General features: G+C 47.2%; 1 long non-coding RNA gene and 7 other non-coding genes across 8 annotated transcripts in view; all 8 read right to left on the bottom strand.

Annotated features, from left to right (window-relative positions):
* Positions 1-18,586, bottom strand: part of LOC135916755 (uncharacterized) — a 218,629-nt gene that overhangs the window by 157,802 nt on the left and 42,241 nt on the right. The gene's annotated exons all lie outside the window — the stretch shown is intronic.
* On the bottom strand, positions 2,881-2,952 carry TRNAP-AGG (transfer RNA proline (anticodon AGG)). The gene has a single exon. It is a non-coding gene; the product is annotated as a tRNA-Pro (tRNA).
* Positions 8,337-8,408, bottom strand: TRNAP-AGG (transfer RNA proline (anticodon AGG)). Its single transcript has one exon. It is a non-coding gene; the product is annotated as a tRNA-Pro (tRNA).
* TRNAP-CGG (transfer RNA proline (anticodon CGG)) lies at positions 8,903-8,975 on the bottom strand. The gene has a single exon. It is a non-coding gene; the product is annotated as a tRNA-Pro (tRNA).
* Positions 9,473-9,544, bottom strand: TRNAP-AGG (transfer RNA proline (anticodon CGG)). Its single transcript has one exon. It is a non-coding gene; the product is annotated as a tRNA-Pro (tRNA).
* On the bottom strand, positions 15,058-15,129 carry TRNAP-CGG (transfer RNA proline (anticodon CGG)). Its single transcript has one exon. It is a non-coding gene; the product is annotated as a tRNA-Pro (tRNA).
* Positions 15,746-15,817, bottom strand: TRNAP-AGG (transfer RNA proline (anticodon AGG)). Its single transcript has one exon. It is a non-coding gene; the product is annotated as a tRNA-Pro (tRNA).
* TRNAP-CGG (transfer RNA proline (anticodon CGG)) lies at positions 16,315-16,386 on the bottom strand. Its single transcript has one exon. It is a non-coding gene; the product is annotated as a tRNA-Pro (tRNA).

Below are 18,586 nucleotides of genomic sequence, written 5' to 3'. Positions count from 1 at the left end.
TCGTGACTGAGAGCTCCTTGTAGTTTCGAGGAAGACCAACGCTGTTCAAGTAACGCAAGTTAGGATAATTTAGCGCTGGACTCTGAAGTAACACTTATGCGGAACGAAAAAGCAAAAACGTGGGCTCGCCCGGGACTTGACCCCGGGATCTCTCGCACCCGAAGCGAGAATCATGTCGCAGCGGAAACAAGAAAGTCTATGTCGTTTTCCAGCATCAGGCAACTTAATTGTGTATGTCGCCGTCTAGCCGTTAACCCGCGTACGTTAAGCGGGCCAATACGTATTTCTATTCCATGATTAGTTGCCATTGAAAGAAAAGAGCAAGCGCAAACTACAATACATTTCTGAAATGAAAGCCCCTGAAATTTACAAAACAATTACGCAATATCATAAGCTCCCTCTCATACGGCGAAGCCATGACGTTTCCCACCGCGCTACTCATCAGTCACTTAAATGTTCCACAGCACCTAGTCTCTACTAAGCCTTCTCCCGAACAGCACCCCGCTACCGCGGAGGAACAGTCGGCATCGTCCGCTTATCTGGTGGAACGGTCGGCGTCTGCCGCCCCTAAGGTGGATGTTCTGGCATCGGCCTCCTCTCAAGCGGAGCGTTCGGCTTGGGCTTGAGCGTAGACCGCCGAAAAGAGGAAGCATTCGTGGGTGGCCCTTCGCTGCTGATACAATCGTTTTTCTCAAGCCTGCAAGCTTCATCGGGGATTTCATGAGGTCTCTTTGAAACGGCACTGGCCTGTTCAATTTTCGCGTCTGATTCTTTATGAAGGCAGCGCCAGAGTTACCCTGTCGCAGAATGCCTTCAGCAGCCACCGCGTTGCCCCCCCCCCCCCTTTCACACACCGCAGAATTTTCTGCAGGCTGTTCACCTTGCACTTCATTGTTGGCCTCGGCCTCGCTACTGCCCTTGCTGGGTCGGCACTTGACGCTCGCTATGACCACTGGCTTCCCTTGCGCGCCTCGTAGGTCCCCACTCACTCCAGCTGTTTCTTCCGCATCCGCTTGGTCCATCAAGTGCTCGTCTATTGCGTCGCTCCGGCCAGACCCGGTCACCTTAGCGTAGCTTCTCACGCATTGGGTCTCGTCGTGGCTGAAACGACGACAGAGCCTACAGCGTGGCACACGGCACTCGCGCCGTATATAGGAGGTGCCGCGGCATTGGAGGCACGGTCACGAGCGCATGGTCCTCTAATACTCGTAGCTTATGTCGCATGTCTTCCATGCTCATACCAGCCTTCGACCGCAGCGATACCAGCCGCGTGTGAGAACCTTTGTCGCCGCACCATGATACTCGCCACCGCCCCCTGGAAATTTCGGTCACCGTACCGAATGGCGCCAACGCTGCTCTGAAGTCCTCGTCGGGGGTCATGTGAAGCAGTAAGAACAGCTTCATTTTGATATCCTGGTTGCAGGGGTCAACTACGACGCAGCGGTGTTCCTTCACGCTAAAGGCCTTCGCCGACAGCAGCTTCTTTTTTCCGACTTTGCTCTTGAATGTTATAACCCAGACATGTTTCACCTGATAGGTCCCGAGAGCCCCCACCTGCGGCAACAGCTTGTGACGGTCAAGCGCATAGCGAAAATTTTCGACTCGATAGGACCTGGCCTTCAAATCACCGTGCAAAAACATGGTAATAAACATCGTCATACCTGATGGCAGATGCGGCAAAACAAGCTGATAATCCTGTGAGGACATTTCCGTCAGCCTGATACCACGGCCCGGCTCGGCCGCATAAACCGCCTCTACGGAGCACAACATTCCATGACCGTCCGCTGCGGTGGCTGGAAGTGCAATTGACCAACGAGCCGAACGTTCGCGGAGAGCATTTTCGATGGCTTCTAAGGGAGTGCAACAAAATAAGACGGCTGCTTCGAAAAAGCGCAACATTATTTCCGTTCCTCGTCAATGGGCGCACGTGACAGTTTCCACTAGGAAATTCGCTTCTCAAATAATGTAAATGGCGATGCCTTTGAGCTCTTCTCTCTAGTGATGCTTATGCTCGAGGACACAATCAATAAGTGGCCTCGTCCTCCATTTGAAAGAAGGATCTCTGCATACCTTCCCAAGTATTCTACCAGTAGATTAACGAGCCGAGTTGTCGCAGAAACTGCCTGCGGTGGCTGAAGGGCCTGTGCAACACAAGTGAGGAGTTGACTGAGATATCCGAGTAATATTTTTCTTCGTGAGTGAGAGCTCGTGGCCGTTTCGAGGATGACCTAAGTTCTTCAAGTAACACAAGTTACGGTAATTTAGCGTTGGACTCTGGAGTAATGCTGATGCGGGAGTAAAAAGCAAAAAAAGGGCACGTCCGCGATTTGAACCCGGGACCTCTCCAACCCTAAGCGAGAATCATACCACTAGAAAAACGAGCCGAATGTTGACCGACAGCATTTTCGCTGACTCGTAAGGGAGTGCAACAAAATAGGACGGGTGCTTCGAAAAAGTGCAACATTATTTTCTTTCCACGTCAGTGAGTGCGCGTTACAGTGTCCACTAGGAAAGTCGCTGCTCAATTAAAGTAAATTGCGATGCCTTTGAGCTCTTCTCTGTTGTGATACTTATGCTCGAGGAAACAACCAATAAGTGGTTTCCACCCCATTTGAATGAGGGATCACTGCATACCTTCCCAAGTATTCCACCAGTAGATTGACGAGCCGAGTTGTCGCAGAAACTGCCTGCGGTGGCTGAAGGGCCTGTGCAACACAAGTGAGGAGATGACTGAGATAGCCGAGTAATATTTTTCTTTCTTCGTAAGTGAGAGCTTGTGGCCGTTTCGAGGATGACCTAAGTTGTTCAAGTAACACAAGTTAGGATAATTTAGCGTTCGACTCTGTAGTAATGCTGATGCGGGAGTAAAAAGCGAAAAATGGGCTCGTCCGGGATTTGAACCCGGGACCTCTCGCATCCTAAGCGAGAATCATACCCCAAGACCAACAAGCCGAACTTTTTTTTCTTTATTACCGGTTTCGCAACAACAATACACTTACAACACATGAAAAGTCAAGACAGGATTACAATATACTTTGTCAACACAATGAGCGAAACGCCATCAGTCATGTTGTGACTGACGTTGTCACTTAGAATTCCCTTAGTGTGACTAAGGGTTCTACCCTGGCTACCCAGGGAGAAAGACATTCTTTTGTTTTTTCAACTTCTAATAACCGAGCAATGCTCTCTCGAAAGTACAGCCTTGCTGGTCTTCCGTCCGGTTCACAGTAGAAGCCAGCCATTCGTGAGCGCCATATACTGTGCAGGCCTCTCAGCATGATTAGATCGAAAGGTACTCCTTCTTCATTGTCTATGGCAAGGTACCTAATTCCATGCGTGTCTAGTGGGAATTCTTTTTTGATTGTCCTCTGCAACACATCCCAGAAGAACACCGCATTCCAACAGTGAAGGAAAACGTGGTCGATCGTTTCCGGCTTTTTGCAAATAATGCAGTGAGACCCCCATGGCATATAAAACCCACGCTCCTCTAAGAAGGTTCTTACAGGGAGAGTTCCGGTATGCAGTTTGAAAAAGAAAGTTTTTGCACTTGGTGCTACTTGCATTCTTTTAACCCGTTTGAGTACGTTCTGACCCAGGCCTGCACTGTATATCGCCCTGTACAACGGTATTGGTAACACTATATCACATAAGTCTTTATACAGTTTCCTCTTTTTAACAGAATATAAGTAATCATTAGAAAAACGCGCACTCAAAAATCGCACACTCGCCACTACTTCCCGAAAAAAACCTTGTGCCGTCCCCGTCAGGTCTTCCGTGCTAATAACATATTCAGGTAGCAGTCGCGCTAATCTGGCCTGGCACACCGTTTGCAGAATTGGGTCACTGACCTCGCGAAAAAAGAAAAATCTATTAACTAATTGTTTGAGAAAAAGGTGTGCCAATCCAAGTCCCCCACACTTTACACTCCTGAGCAAGTTTGTACGACTGCACCTTTCCCACGTAGATCCCCACACGAAGATCGCAAAAACCCTATGAAGTTTCTGCACATTTACCCTAAAACAGTGCATCACTTGTATCACATACCATAGTTTAGCCACAAAAAACATGTTACACACGGTCGCCCTCGCAAACATGGAGAGATAATTCGCCCTCCAAGCATTCACCTTTTCGCGTAAGAGTTCTGCTTGTTGCTGCCAGTAGTAATTATTATTTTTGTAGACCTCAAGTGGGACACCAAGGTATTTCACAGGCGTTTTCTGTCATACAACATTGGCAAAAATGCCCGGCGTGAATGGCCACACGCCGTGCCAAAACCCCAGACACTTTCCCCAGTTTACTCGGCTTCCTGTAACGTCGCTGAAAAATTTAACACTTCGAATGGTTTCTTCAATGCCTTCGTAGTCAATACAACATACCGCCACATCATCGGCATATGCAAGCAGTTTTACCTCTGAAGATTGTAAGCGAAAACCACGGATAGAATTATTTTCAATTATTGACAAACATAAGGTTTCAATATATATACAAAATAAAAGTGGACTTATGGGACAGCCTTGACGCACGGAACGCTGCACTTTAATGGGGGCCCCCAATTCTTTGTTAATAATTAGTCTGGTAGAGCAGTTCCGATACGCCAGAGCTACACCATCCGTGATGACGGATCCGACATTAATGTGTTCCAACATTGGAAACAAATTAGCATGCGCTACGCAATCAAATGCCTTCTCCAGATCCAGCTGAAGTATGGCCACACACGCTTCAAGAGTGTCACAGAACTCAAGGACTGAGCGCATCTTGTGAATATTCGTCGCTATAGTGCGACCCTTAATTCCACACGTTTGGTGTGGTGCGACTATGTCTTTAACAACCGACTGAAGTCTAACTGCTAAGACTTTCATTAGTATCTTATAGTCTACATTTGTGAGTGCTATCGGTCTGTATGATGTTACACTTTTCAACTTATCTACATCCTCTGTCTTCGGAATCAACACCGTGTGTGATTGACCGAAAGATGGCGGTAACGCCTTACCATCGTACACTTCGTTAAAAATTGCTACAAGTACCACTGACAATTCCTTTTTAAACCGCTTCTACCACAGAGCGCAAAGCCCATCAGGGCCAGGTGACTTGCCAGGATTCAAATTGTCAATGGCGCGTTCCACTTCAAAAACAGTTATCGGCGTTTCTAATGCCACTTTTCTTTCTTCAGTCAGTTGAGGCATTCTTTTCAACAAGTTCGTCTTAAACCGTTCTAGGTCCACCTGCCTAAATGCGAACAGATTTTCGTAGTGTTCAAAAAACGCACGTGCGATACTATCATTATCTGTAACTTCTTTACCACTCACCTCGATCACGTCAATATGATTTCGTCGAGCGTGCGATTTTTCCAGTCCGAGCGCCCTTTTTGTGGGCGCCTCCCCTATCGCAAAGGATTCGGCTCGAGCACGAACAATCGCTCCGCGATAGCGTTCCTCATCATGCAGTTCAAGTTTCTGTTTAATATTCCGTATGTCACTTTTGTATGCTCCCGGTTCTTGGCACTCCAGTTCTGTCAGCTTTTCCAAGATTATTCGCAGTTCCTTCTCTTTCTTTTTTGTTTCATGCATTATCGCGGCGGAAGGATCGATGGCTTTCATTTTAATGCACTGTTTAAACTCTTCCCATCGATCTTTTAAGTCAACCTCGCCGCTCATTAGAATTTTTTTGATGCAGTCCGATACATATTCTCCGAAACTTTCGTCAGTATTTAAGTTTGAATTCATTTTCCACAGCTCCCAAGAGAAGGTGCCGCCTTTTCCCTTCCTTCCTATGTCACATTTAACCAGACAATGATCAGTGAAGAAAATAGGATATACACTGTAACTGTTACACATTGGTATTGCTTGAAGCGACAAATAAATACGATCTAAGCGCTCATGGCTATTTCCTTGGAAGTGCGTGAAACGCACATCTCGCCTCCCTATCATACATTCAGCCACATCCACTAATTCGTATTCAGTAATTATCTCGTTCAAAACCTCCCTACTTTTATCGCTCCTTAATGCTCTATTAGAGCGATCTCGGGCACTGAGAACACAATTAAAATCACCTAACAGCACCATCTGCTTTTCGGAAGATATATACTCTTTTAACATGGAAAAAAACAAAGCCCGTTCCTCCAACGCATTTGGTGCATAAATACATGCAACCCGCCATTCAAATCCATGCAAAGCAAAATCACAGAAAACTAATCTACCGGATGGACATGAATAAAAACCTTGCACCGTTACACCGGGTAATTTTCTAACAAACAGCACGCAGCCCGCCGACGTCCCTAAGGCGTGGCTCACTACCGCGTAGTACCGTGGCGTAAACCGCTGCACCATGCTGCGGGTCTCTTCATCACCATCTACTTTTGTCTCTTGCACGGCTAACACGTCAAGGTCATAGTCCACCAGCAGCCTACACAATTGGCTCTGCTTTCGCTTGGCGGCCAGACCTCGAACGTTTAGCGTGGCCAATCTAAGCGACGGGTTGGGAGCCATGATTATAGGTCTAGTGAAAATATTTGGCCCGGAGCATGGTGTTTAGCTTTTGCGCCTAGCACACCGCTAGACGCCCCCGGAGCCACCCGGTGGACCGGTACCACTGGAGAGCGGTGGCAGCTTCTTCTCGGACTTCTTGTCTGAGTTAGCGGTGTTCGGTCGTGGCTTGTAGCTGCTGCGCCTGCCCGTTGGCGTCTTCGAAGGCGGCCCGTCTTCCCCTCTTCCTTGGTTCGCTGCGCTGCTGTCCGTAGCCTTCTCAAGAGGCCGTTTGACCGAGGCTCCGACATTGCTGCTCGTAGGGTCACTCTTCGCCGACTGGTCCTCAGCTGTCTCCATTTGCTCGCTGGCTTCCGTTAGGCTGCTCTTGCATTCTTCCTTGGTCTCTTCGGCTGGCTCTTTTGCCGCACCTTCCGTAGCGTTTTCCCTGTCCGGTGGTGTCCCCGCGCACGCATCAGGTGCAAGCACACCGCCTACAGCACATGGGGTTGCCTGGTCTCCTGCCCCTTTCGCCGCGTCTTCGGCCTCGGCCGCATCCATCACCAACCTTGCCGTGTCGTCGCCTTCGGTTGGCCCAGTCATAGAGGCGTATGTACGTACGCACTGGTCCTCGGCGTGTCCAAACCGACGGCATTGCGAGCACCGGGGAACCTTGCAGTCTCGTCGTACGTGACCGGTGTCTTGACAGCGCAAGCACTGCATTGGCCTGCCAGGAACGACGACTAGGGCCAGCTCACCGGCGACCCTAATTTGGTGCGGAAGATCTTCCACCTTCACGCTGCTGTTGAGCTTGAGCAAGACGGACCGTGTAGTCGTCCCCTTGTCGTTGATACCCTGAACTCGCCATCGCTCTCGGGTCACTTGTACGGCTTTACCGAAAGCCGCCAACGCCATTCTTACATCCTCATCGGCCACACCATGTATTAACCAATAAAGACGCAGCCGCACCTGCTGGTCTTGAGGGTCGACCACAGTACAGCGCCGCCCCTTTACCTTCAGCTCCATGACTTCCAGCATCCTTTTCGTGGCGTCCGCGGTGTTCATGGTCACAGCCCAGACGTGGTTAATCTGGTAGGCCCCCAGGGCCAGCACTTCCGGCAACAATCCTGTTAGGCCAAGAGCGTCCCAGAAATCTTCTACTTTATAGGGTCTAGCTCGCACGTCGCCGTGCAAAAACACAGTGTTTAGCACGACGCGCCCCTTTGGCAGTGGAGGCAAAATAATCTGATAGTCTGCGTCATGTTCGGTGTTCCACCTGTTTCCGCGGCCAACAAAGGCCGCTGTCGCCGCTCCACTGGAGCTCATGATTCGCCGTCCGTCACGCTCGGTGGCCGGAAGTAGAATCGACCAACGAGCCGAACGTTGAAAGACAGCGTTTTCAATGGCTTCTAAGGAATCTCAACAAAATAGGACGGCTGCTCCGAAAAAGTGCAACATTATTTTCTTTCCACATCATTGGGTGCACGTTACAGTGTCCACTAGGAAATTCGCTGCTCAAATAAAGTAAATTGCGATGCCTTTGAGCTCTTCTCTCTAGTGATACTTATGCTCAAGGACACAATCAATAAGTGGCCTCGTCCGCCATTTGAATTAAGGATCTCTACATACCTTCACAAGTATTCCACCAGTAGATTAACGAGCCGAGTTGTCGGAGAAACTGCTTGCGATGGCTGAAGCGCCTGTGCAACACAAGTGAGGAGATGACTGAGATAGCTGAGTAATATTTTTCGTTCTTCGTGAGTGAGAGCTTGTGGCCGTTTCGAGGATTACCTAAGTTGTTCAAGTAACACAAGTTAGGATAATTTAGCGTTGGACCCTGTAGTAATGCTGATGCGGGAGTAAAAAGCAAAAAATGGGCTCGTCCGCGATTTGAACCCGGGACCTCTCGCACCCTAAGCGAGAATCATACCCCTAGACCAACGAGCCGAACGTTGATGGGCAGCGTTTTCGATGGCTTCTAAGGCAGTGCAACAAAATAGGACGGGTGTTTCGAAAAAGCGCAACATTTGCTTTCCTCGTCAATGGGTGCACGTGAAAGTTTCCACTAGGAAATTCGCTGCTCAAATAAAGTAAATAGCGATGCCTTTGAGCTTTACTCTCTAGTGATACTTATGCTCGAGGAAACAATCAATAAGTGGCCTCCTCAGCCATTTGAATGAGGGATTTCTCCATACCTACGCAAGTATTGCACCAGTAGATTAACGAGCCGAGTTGTCGCAGAAACTGCTTGCGATGGCTGAAGTGCCTGTGCAACACAAGTGAGGAGATGACTGAGATAGCCGAGTAATATTTTTCGTTCTTTGTGAGTGAGAGCTTGTGGCCGCTTCGAGGATGACCTAAGTTGTTCAAGTAACACAAGTTAGGATAATTTAGCGTTGGACTCTGTAGTAATGGTGATGCGCGAGTAAAAAGAAAAAAAATGTGCTCGTCCGGGATTTGAACCCGGGACCTCTCGCACCCGAAGCGAGAATCATACCCCTAGACCAACGAGCCGAACGTTGATGGATAGCGTTTTCAATGGCTTCTAAGGAATTGCAACAAAATAGGATGGGTGCTTCGAAAAAGTGCAACATTATTTTCTTTCCACGTCAGTGGGTGCACGTGACAGTGTCCACTAGGAAATTCGCTGCTCAAATAAATTAAATGGCGATGCCTTTGAGCTTTACTCTCTAGTGATACTTATGCTCGAGGAAACAATCAATAAGTGGCCTCCTCAGCCATTTGAATGAGGGATTTCTGCATACCTACGCAAGTATTCCACCAGTAGATTAACGAGCCGAGTTGTCGCAGAAACTGCTTGCGATGGCTGAAGTGCCTGTGCAACACAAGTGAGGAGATGACTGAGATAGCCGAGTAATATTTTTCGTTCTTCGTGAGTGAGAGCTTGTGGCCGTTTCGAGGATGACCTAAGTTGTTCAAGTAAGACAAGTTAGGATAATTTAGCGTTGGACTCTGTAGTAATGGTGATGCGGGAGTAAAAAGCAAAAAATGGGCTCGTCCGGGATTTGAACCCGGGACCTCTCGCACCCTAAGCGACAATCATACCCCTAGACCAACGAGCCTTTTTTTTCTTTCTTTATTGCCGGTTTGCAATACATAGAAATATGAACAAAACACTGCGAGAAAAATTTTTAAAAGCGTCTGCCACTCTGAGGCTGACGCGAGGCATTTAAAAGCACTTCATAGATGCCAGCTCATCTAATACTGAAATCCAGTCATTGTCCTCGTTTCTGGCTTTGTACACTTCCCACATGAGGACCATGCTCTCAATAAAGTTTTCCCTTTAAGACTGAATATTAATATGCTCATGACGTATCGCCATTCGTGCTTTCCATAGACTGTGTAGACACAATAACATCAACATATCATGAGGGACTCCATCGTCATTTGATGTAGGGAGAAAACGGATACCGTACGGCGTCACCGGTAGCTCCTTTTTTAATGTTCGTCGCAAAATGTCCCACAAGAATACTGCGTCTGGGCAGTCCAGGAACATGTGCTCTATGGTTTCTGGTTTCTGCATATTAAACAGTTTACTGACCATTCTACAAACAAGCCTTTTTGTTCGAGCCATGGCTTAACCGGTAACGTTTCGCTGTGAAGTTGAAAGAAAAAGGACTTGGCTGACGAGCGCACCGGCATCCTCTTTACCCTCTTTAACACATTTCCTCCGTTTTCTATACAAAACTTCGTCCTATATATAGGTGTAGGCAGCAATGTGTCGACAACATCTTTGTAGAGTTTCTTTCGCTTAACACTGCTTAAATACTCTAAAGAAAAACGCGTGCACAATAATTGGTACGCCCATACAACTTCACGCAGGAAGCCCTTGATAGTTGTTCTCGCAAGTCGTGTTGACACAATATAATTTGGTAAAGCGTCACTCAGACGCTCCTGAAACACAGTTAATAAAAATACATTTTGTTGATCGCGCAAGAACATAAAACGTGAAACCACTTGCTTCAAAAACAAGTGAGCTAGGCCCAGGCCGCCTCGTTTAACCGATGTGAACAAATTGGTGCGGCTGGTACGTTCCCACACAGATCCACAGATAAATACGGCTAATTCCCGGTGCAGTTTTTGTATGCTCGTTCTTGATGCGCATATGGCCTGCAGCACGAACCAAATCTTGGCGACGAGAAAGAGGTTGCATACGGTTGCTCTCGCGAACCTGGAAAGGTCCCTCCCACCAAATTGTTTTGTCTTTTCCTTCACTTCTGTGCATTGCTCTTTCCAGTAAACTTTCGTGTCCCGAAAATGCTGTAGCGGTACACCGAGGTACCTCATAGGGGTAGTCGTCCACTGTACACTTTCCATTTCACTGGGAAAATGTTCCCAACCCCCATGCAATATGCCTACTGATTTTCCCCAATTAATGACACTTCCTGACATTTTACAAAAACTTTTGGCCACATCAACCGCTTTTTTAACGCTTTCTTTATCCCGGCAGAACACTGCTACGTCATCTGCGTATGCTAGTATCTTTATTTCACTCGTGCCTACCCTATAACCTACGATTTCACTACACAAAAGTACCTTTAAACAAAATGGCTCTAAATATAATGCAAAAAGCAAAGGTGACAAACAGCAACCTTGTCTCAAAGAAGATTGGATTTGTATATTTTCTGATAATGTATTATTAATTATAATCTTAGAAACTATTTGATCATAACACATTTTAACACCTTCTAGTACCATACATCCAACGTTCACATGTTCAAGTATAAGAAAAAGGATTTTATGCGCCACCCTATCGAATGCCTTTTCAAGGTCCAACTGTAATATTGCCACCTTCTCTGAAAAGGCATCACAACACTCAAGGACCGTGCGTACCACATGAATGTTTGTCATAATGGAACGTCCTTTTATTCCATACGTTTGGTGTGGTCCAACAAACTTCTGTATGACCGACTGTAGTCGCCTCCCGAGAACTTTCGTGTATATCTTGTAGTCTGTATTTGTAAGGCTAATGGGACGATATGCCCGCACCGAGAGTAGAGTTTGAGGGTCTTGACTCTTTGGTATTAATACCACATAGCTCTCACGAAACGAAGGTGGTAGAACTTGTTTCTCATATGCCTCATTAATTACCTGATGCAAAATTATTGCCATTTCCTTTTTAAACGCCTTATAAAATGCGGCGCCTATTCCGTCAGGCCCTGGCGCTTTACCTACATCTAACTCTTTTATTGCTTGTTCTATTTCTGCGATAGTAATTGGCTGCTCAAGGTTCAGCCTTGCGTCCTCATCCAACTTTGGAAGCAGCGTTAAAAATTCACTATCGAAACCTTTCGAGTGCTCGCGTTTACTGCCTAACAACTCGCTGTAATATTCATAAAAGGCCTGCTGAATGTGTTGGTTTTCATGTACAATTGCGTTTCTATATGTGATGGCCCTTATCTCCTTTCGTGAAGCGTAGCCTTTTTCGTCCGACAGAGCTCTTTTGGTCAGTACTTCACCGCACCATAATCTTTCTGCGCGCACACGTATAACCGCACCACGATATTTCTCTTGATCGTCGCTTTCTAACTGAGCTTTTACTTCTTTTATTCCCTTCGCAAAGCTACCTGGGCAAGCACCTTCCATTGTTAAGTAGAAGTTAAGTTGACACTGCAACTCTTTTTCTTTTCTTTGTTCCTCCCGTCGTAAGATGCATGATCTTTCCATTGCCATTACCTTCGTTTCCTGCTTGAACCATTCCCATGCTTCTGCAATACTTTGATGGTCCTTTTCTAATAGGTTATGAATATGATCTCTAATTTTCTGAACAAAAACATCATCATCTAGTAGTTTAGAGTTTAATTTCCAAAACGCCCAATTAAATTTTGGTTTTCTAGGGCCCAACGCAAACATAACTAAACAGTGGTCACTATATGACACAGATTTTACCTCATAGTTGCTACACATTGGAATCAAATCAGCAGACATATACACTCGGTCTAATCGTGCGTGGCTGACTCCTTGAAAATGCGTGAACCTTGTATTCGTACCATTTCCCATGACATGGCCCACATCTACCAGATTCACTTCGCCAACAATTTCGGCTACAAATTGCGCGCTTGCGTCGTGCACCGGCGGGCTTAGCACTCTGTCCTCGGCGTAACACACACAGTTGAAATCCCCCATCAATAAAATGTTGGTTTGACAATTCGATTGGCTTTTAAGGCATTGATGGAAAACCTTGTGTTCACATTCCTTGTTAGGTGCATACACACATATCTCTCGCCACTTCACTGCTCCAATAACAAAGTCGCACACTATTTGTCGTCCATTAACATCACAAACCATGCTTTCAATAACTACGTCCAGAGAACTGCGAACAAAAAGGGCGCACCCACCAGACCTCCCGACACAATGTGACACACACACATAATACCGTGGACGAAAAGTCGCTACCATACGTTCCGTTCCTTCTTCACTTTCGATTTTAGTTTCTTGCACTGCGATAATGTCAAGATCGGTTTCCATGAACAGCCTGCTTAGCTGGTACTGTTTACGTTTAGAACCAAGGCCCCTTACATTTATACTTCCAACACGTAACGTGACATTGGTGGAATTCATTTTGTTATGAAGAAGGAAAAGACCGGTCATGGCCTACATTCACTCCACATAACTCGCTGCACACTCACGTTTACTGGCATAGCGCAGCGAAAACCATCCTCTGGACTGTCGTTGTTGGATGTCATATCTATGAATTTCCATCGCGAAACTTGCGTCTTGTTGCAGTCACCCGCTACCACACCATTCCCCGGCACACCCCCCTCCCCCCACCCCACAAAAAAAATAAATAAAAGGAAAACGGAAAGCGTCTGTAGGCACATTCTCATGCTATGTCAGCGTTGACGCCGACGGTTTCCTATCGGGCGGCAGATTCGGCGTCGGCTTCAAAGTCGGTCGCCGGACGTTGGTCGTCTTCAAAGGCGGCTCGCTTTGAACCGCTTTGATTTTTCCTGGTTCGCCGTCATTGCTCTCCTCACGGGACCTCTTCGACGCCGTACTACTTGGGCCACTTGTGTCCATAGGGGTTGCCTTCTCCGCTTCTGTCTTCTTTTTGTCTTTGCTGCTGTCCTTTGCGGCGACCTTAGTCACTGCGTCCTTGGCAGACTTTTCCGCGTCCGCCTCTGTTCTTTGCACTTTATCGTCCTTTCCATGCTTGACAGTGCTGCGGGCCCCGTCAGGCGTAGCGAGGACTTTTGCCTTTGAGCCTTGCGTAACGTCGGACCCACCAGCCGCTTCCTCGGCATCAGCGGCATCCATGACGTGCTCTTGTAACACCTCGTCAGACTTTGCGGGGCCTGCGATGTTCGCATACGTCCGCACACACTGGCTGTCGTCGTGGCCAAAGCGCCGGCAAATAGCGCAGCGCCGTACGCTACAATCCCTCCTGATATGTCCCGTGCGGTTGCACCTCAAGCATAAGGGAGCCCTTCCAGGGGCTACGAGAAGTGCAAACATACCGGCTACTCGAAACTGATGTGGCAGATCCTCAATGGTCACGCCCGCCTTCAGCTTCAAGGTTACGGTGCGCGTTGTCGAACCTTTGTCCGTGATGCCTTGCACACGCCAGCGTTGTCTGGTCACGTCTCCGGCTTTTCCATATGCTGCGAGTGCCGCGCGGACGTCTTCGTCTGGGACATGGTGAAGGAGCCAGAAAACCTTCACGCGTATCTCCTGGTTAGCCGGGTCCAACACTAGGCACCTTCTTTCTTTTACCTCAGCTTCGCCGCACGCCAACATTTTTTTTGTAGATTCTGAGTTCCTGAACGTAACCGCCCAAACGTGGTTCATCTGGAACGCACCCAAGGTGACAACCTCGGGCAGTAGTCCCAGACGAGCCAGCATCTCCCGGAAATCTTCGGCGCGAAAAGGTCTTGCCGTCACGTCCCCGTGAAGGAATACAGTATTCAAAACGCAGGGTCCTGTAGGCAATTGCGGCAAAACAACTTGGTATTCTTTGTCTTCATCGCCAATAAACCTGTTTCCGCGGCGTGGCTGAGCCGCAAACACCGCCCTACCGGAGCAAGTCATTCTGCGTCCGCACCGAACAGTAGCCGGAAGTAGAATCAGACCAACGAGCCGAACGTTGACAGACAGCGCTTTCCATGTCTCCTAAGGGAGTGCAACAAAATAGGACGGGTGCTTCGAAAAAGTGCAACTATACTTTCTTTCCTCGTCAATTGGTGAACGTGACAGTTTCCACTAGGAAATTCGCTGCTCAAATAAAGTAAATTGCGATGCCTTTGAGCTCTTCTCTGAAGTGATACTTATGCTCGAGGACACAATCAATACGTGGCCTCCTCCGCTATTTGAATGAGGGCTCTCTGCATACTTTCGCAAGAATCACACCAGTAGATTACCGAGTCGAGTTGTCGCAGAAACTGCTTGCGGTGGCTGAAGGGCCTGTGCAACACAAGTGAGGAGATGACTGAGATAGCCGACTAATATTTTTCTTTCTTCGTGAGTGAGAGCTTGTGGCCGTTTCGAGGACGACCTAAGTTGTTCAAGTAACACAAGTTAGGATAATTTAGCGTTGGACTCAGTAGTAATACTGATGTGGGAGTAAAAAGCAAAAAATGGGCTCGTCCGGGATTTGAACCCGGGACCTCTCGCACCCGAATCGAGAATCATACCCCTAGACCAACGAGCCCAACGTTGACCGACAGCGCTTTCCATGTCTCCTAACGGAGTGCAACAAAATAGGATGGGTGCTTCGAAAAAGTGCAGCTATATTTTCTTTCCTCGTCAATTGGTGCACGTGACAGTTTCCATACTGGAAAGATTTTGCGCCAAAAAACACAACACACACAAGAAAGACGACAACACCACGGGCGCTACTTCAACTGTTTAATGAGAGTGGAAGCACTCGACATATATGACGTGACAGTTTCCACTAGGAAATTCGCTGCTCAAATAAAGTAAATTGCGATGCCTTTGAGCTCTTCGCTGTAGTGATGCTTATGCTCGAGGACACAATCAATAAGTGGCCTCGTCCGCCATTTGAATGAAGGATCTCTGCATACCTTCCCAAGTATTCCACCAGTAGATTACCGAGCCGAGTTGTCGCAGAAACTGCCTGCGGCGGCTGAAGGGCCTGTTCAACACAAGTGAGGAGATGACTGAGATAGCCGACTAATATTTTTCTCTCTTCGTAAGTGAAAGCTTGTGGCCGTTTCGAAGACCTAAGTTGTTCAAGTAACACAAGTTAGAATAATTTAACCTTGGACTCTGTAGTAATACTGATGTGGGAGTAAAAAGCAAAAAATGGGCTCGTCCGGGATTTGAACCCGAGACCTCTCGCACCCTAAGCGAGAATCATACCCCTAGACCAACGAGCCGAACGTTGACGGACCGCATTTTCAATGGCTTCTAAGGGATTGCAACAAAATAGGATGGGTGCTTCAAAAAAGTGCAACATTATTTCCTTTCCTCGTCAATGGGAGCACGTGACAGTTTCCACTAGGAAATTCGCTGCTCAAATAAAGTAAATTGCGAGGCCTTTGAGCTCATCTCTGAAGTGATACTTATGCTCGAGGACACAATCAATACGTGGCCTCCTCCGCTATTTGAATGAGGGCTGTCTGCATACTTTCGCAAGAATCACACCAGTAGATTACCGAGCCGAGTTGTCGCAGAAACTGCTTGCGGTGGCTGAAGGGCCTGTGCAACACAAGTGAGGAGATGACTGAGATAGCCGACTAATATTTTTCTTTCTTCGTGAGTGAGAGCTTGTGGCCGTTTCGAGGACGACCTAAGTTGTTCAAGCAACACAAGTTAGGATAACTTAGCGTTGGACTCAGTAGTAATACTGATGTGGGAGTAAAAAGCAAAAAATGGGCTCGTCCGGGATTTGAACCCGGGACCTCTCGCACCCGAAGCGAGAATCATACCCCTAGACCAAAGAGCCGAGCTTTTTTTTTCTTTATTGCATGGAATTATCGGTACTGTCAAACCAACGCAGTTACATTACATATGAACATACAAGAGAAACAAATTCACAGCTAGTATACAGTCCAACGACAGTTCAAAATTCTGGCAAACAAACACAAGCGTCCAGGTGTGAAATCCATTCAGGGACGGGATCATATGTAAGCACCACACTATGGACTTGAGCAGTCTCTTCACGGAAGATAGACCTTGTCGAGCGAGGTGGCTCGGCATGTCTGTCGATCATTCGACTTCTCCATAATGAATAAAGTCCTAATAACATAAACAAATCATATGGTGTATTACTGGCTGTATTTTTGAAAGGAAGGAACCGGATACCATAACATGTGAGAGGAAAGTCTTTTTTGATAGTTCTTTGTAAAATGTCCCAAAAGAGAAATGCGTCACGACAAAGTATAAAGCAATGTTCTATTGTCTCGGGTTGATTGCAAAGCCTACAATTTGTATTCCAGGGTACATACAGTCCTTTTTCCTGAAGCCACGTTTTAACTGGCAGTGTGGAAGTGTGCAGCTTAAAGAAAAACGTTTTCGCTGCTGGCGCAATGCACATTCTACGGACACGGCAAAGAACATCTTGACCAAATAGAGACAGATACGGCTTTCGGTACAGAGGTTCAGGGAAAAGGTTATCTATAAGTGCTACGTTTAGCGACGTTCGATTAGCGGTAAACAAATATTCAAGGGTGAATCTGGCTTTTAAGAATGAAATAGTGTCGACAAGTTCCTTCAGGAAGCCCCATAGCGGTAGTTCTTGAGCAAAGTTTGTCGTGACAAACAGAAAGGGTAGGTGTGACGCAAGACGTGCTCGATTAACTGCGAGAAGGAATGGATGATGGACATTTTTAAGGTAAAATAAGCGCATGACCAATTGTCGCACAAATAAATGCACAAGACCCAGGCCTCCCTTTTCAAGCGGGAGAAAAAGGTTGTCCCTTGACGTTGACAGACAGCGCTTTCCATGTCTCCTAAGGGAGTGCAACAAAATAGGACGGGTGCTTCGAAAAAGTGCAACTATACTTTCTTTCCTCGTCAATTGGTGAACGTGACAGTTTCCACTAGGAAATTCGCTGCTCAAATAAAGTAAATTGCGATGCCTTTGAGCTCTTCTCTGTAGTGATGCTTATGCTCGAGGACACAATCAATAAGTGGCCTCGTCCGCCATTTGAATGAAGGATCTCTGCATACCTTCCCAAGTATTCCACCAGTAGATTACCGAGCCGAGTTGTCGCAGAAACTGCCTGCGGCGGCTGAAGGGCCTGTGCAACACAAGTGAGGAGATGACTGAGATAGCCGAGTAATATTTTTCTTTCTTCGTGAGTGAGAGCTTGTGGCCGTTTCGAGGACGACCTAAGTTGTTCAAGTAACACAAGTTAGGATAATTTAGCGTTGGACTCAGTAGTAATACTGATGTGGGAGTAAAAAGCAAAAAATGGGCTCGTCCCGGATTTGAACCCGGGACCTCTCGCACCCGAAGCGAGAATCATACCCCTGGACCAAAGAGCCGAACGTTGACAGACAGCGCTTTCCATGTCTCCTAAGGGAGTGCAACAAAATAGGACGGGTGCTTCGAAAAAGTGCAACATTATTTTCTTTCCTCGTCAATTGGTGCACGTGACAGTTTCCACTAGGAAATTCGCTGCTCAAATAAAGTAAATTGCGATGCCTTTGAGCTCTTCTCTGTAGTGATATTCATGCTCAAGGAAACAATCAAGAAGTGCCCTCCTCCGCCATTTGAATAAGGGCTCTCTGCATACTTTCGCAAGAATCGTACCAGTAGATTAACGAGCAGAGTTGTCGCAGAAACTGCTTGCGGTGACTGAAGGGCCTGTGCGACACAAGTGAGGAGATGACTGAGATAGCCGAGTAATATTTTTCTTTCTTCGTGAGTGAGAGCTTGTGGCCGTTTGGAGGATGACCTAAGTTGTTCAAGTAACACAAGTTAGGATAATTTAGCGTTGGACTCTGTAGTAATACTGATGCGGGAGTAAAAAGCAAAAAATGGGCTCGTCCGGGATTTGAACCCGCCACCTGTCGCACCCGAAGCAAGAATCATACCCCTAGATGGACAAGCCGATGGTTGACGGACAGCGTTTTCGATGTCTTCTAAGGGAGTGCAAAAAAATTGGTCGTTTGCTTCAAAAAAGTGCAACATTATTTCC

Source organism: Dermacentor albipictus, chromosome 7, assembly GCF_038994185.2.
Source record: "Dermacentor albipictus isolate Rhodes 1998 colony chromosome 7, USDA_Dalb.pri_finalv2, whole genome shotgun sequence".
Classification (NCBI taxonomy): Eukaryota; Metazoa; Arthropoda; class Arachnida; order Ixodida; family Ixodidae; genus Dermacentor; species Dermacentor albipictus.
The sequence above is the reverse complement of the archived record's forward strand: the minus strand, read 5'-3'. Positions and strand labels throughout refer to the sequence as shown.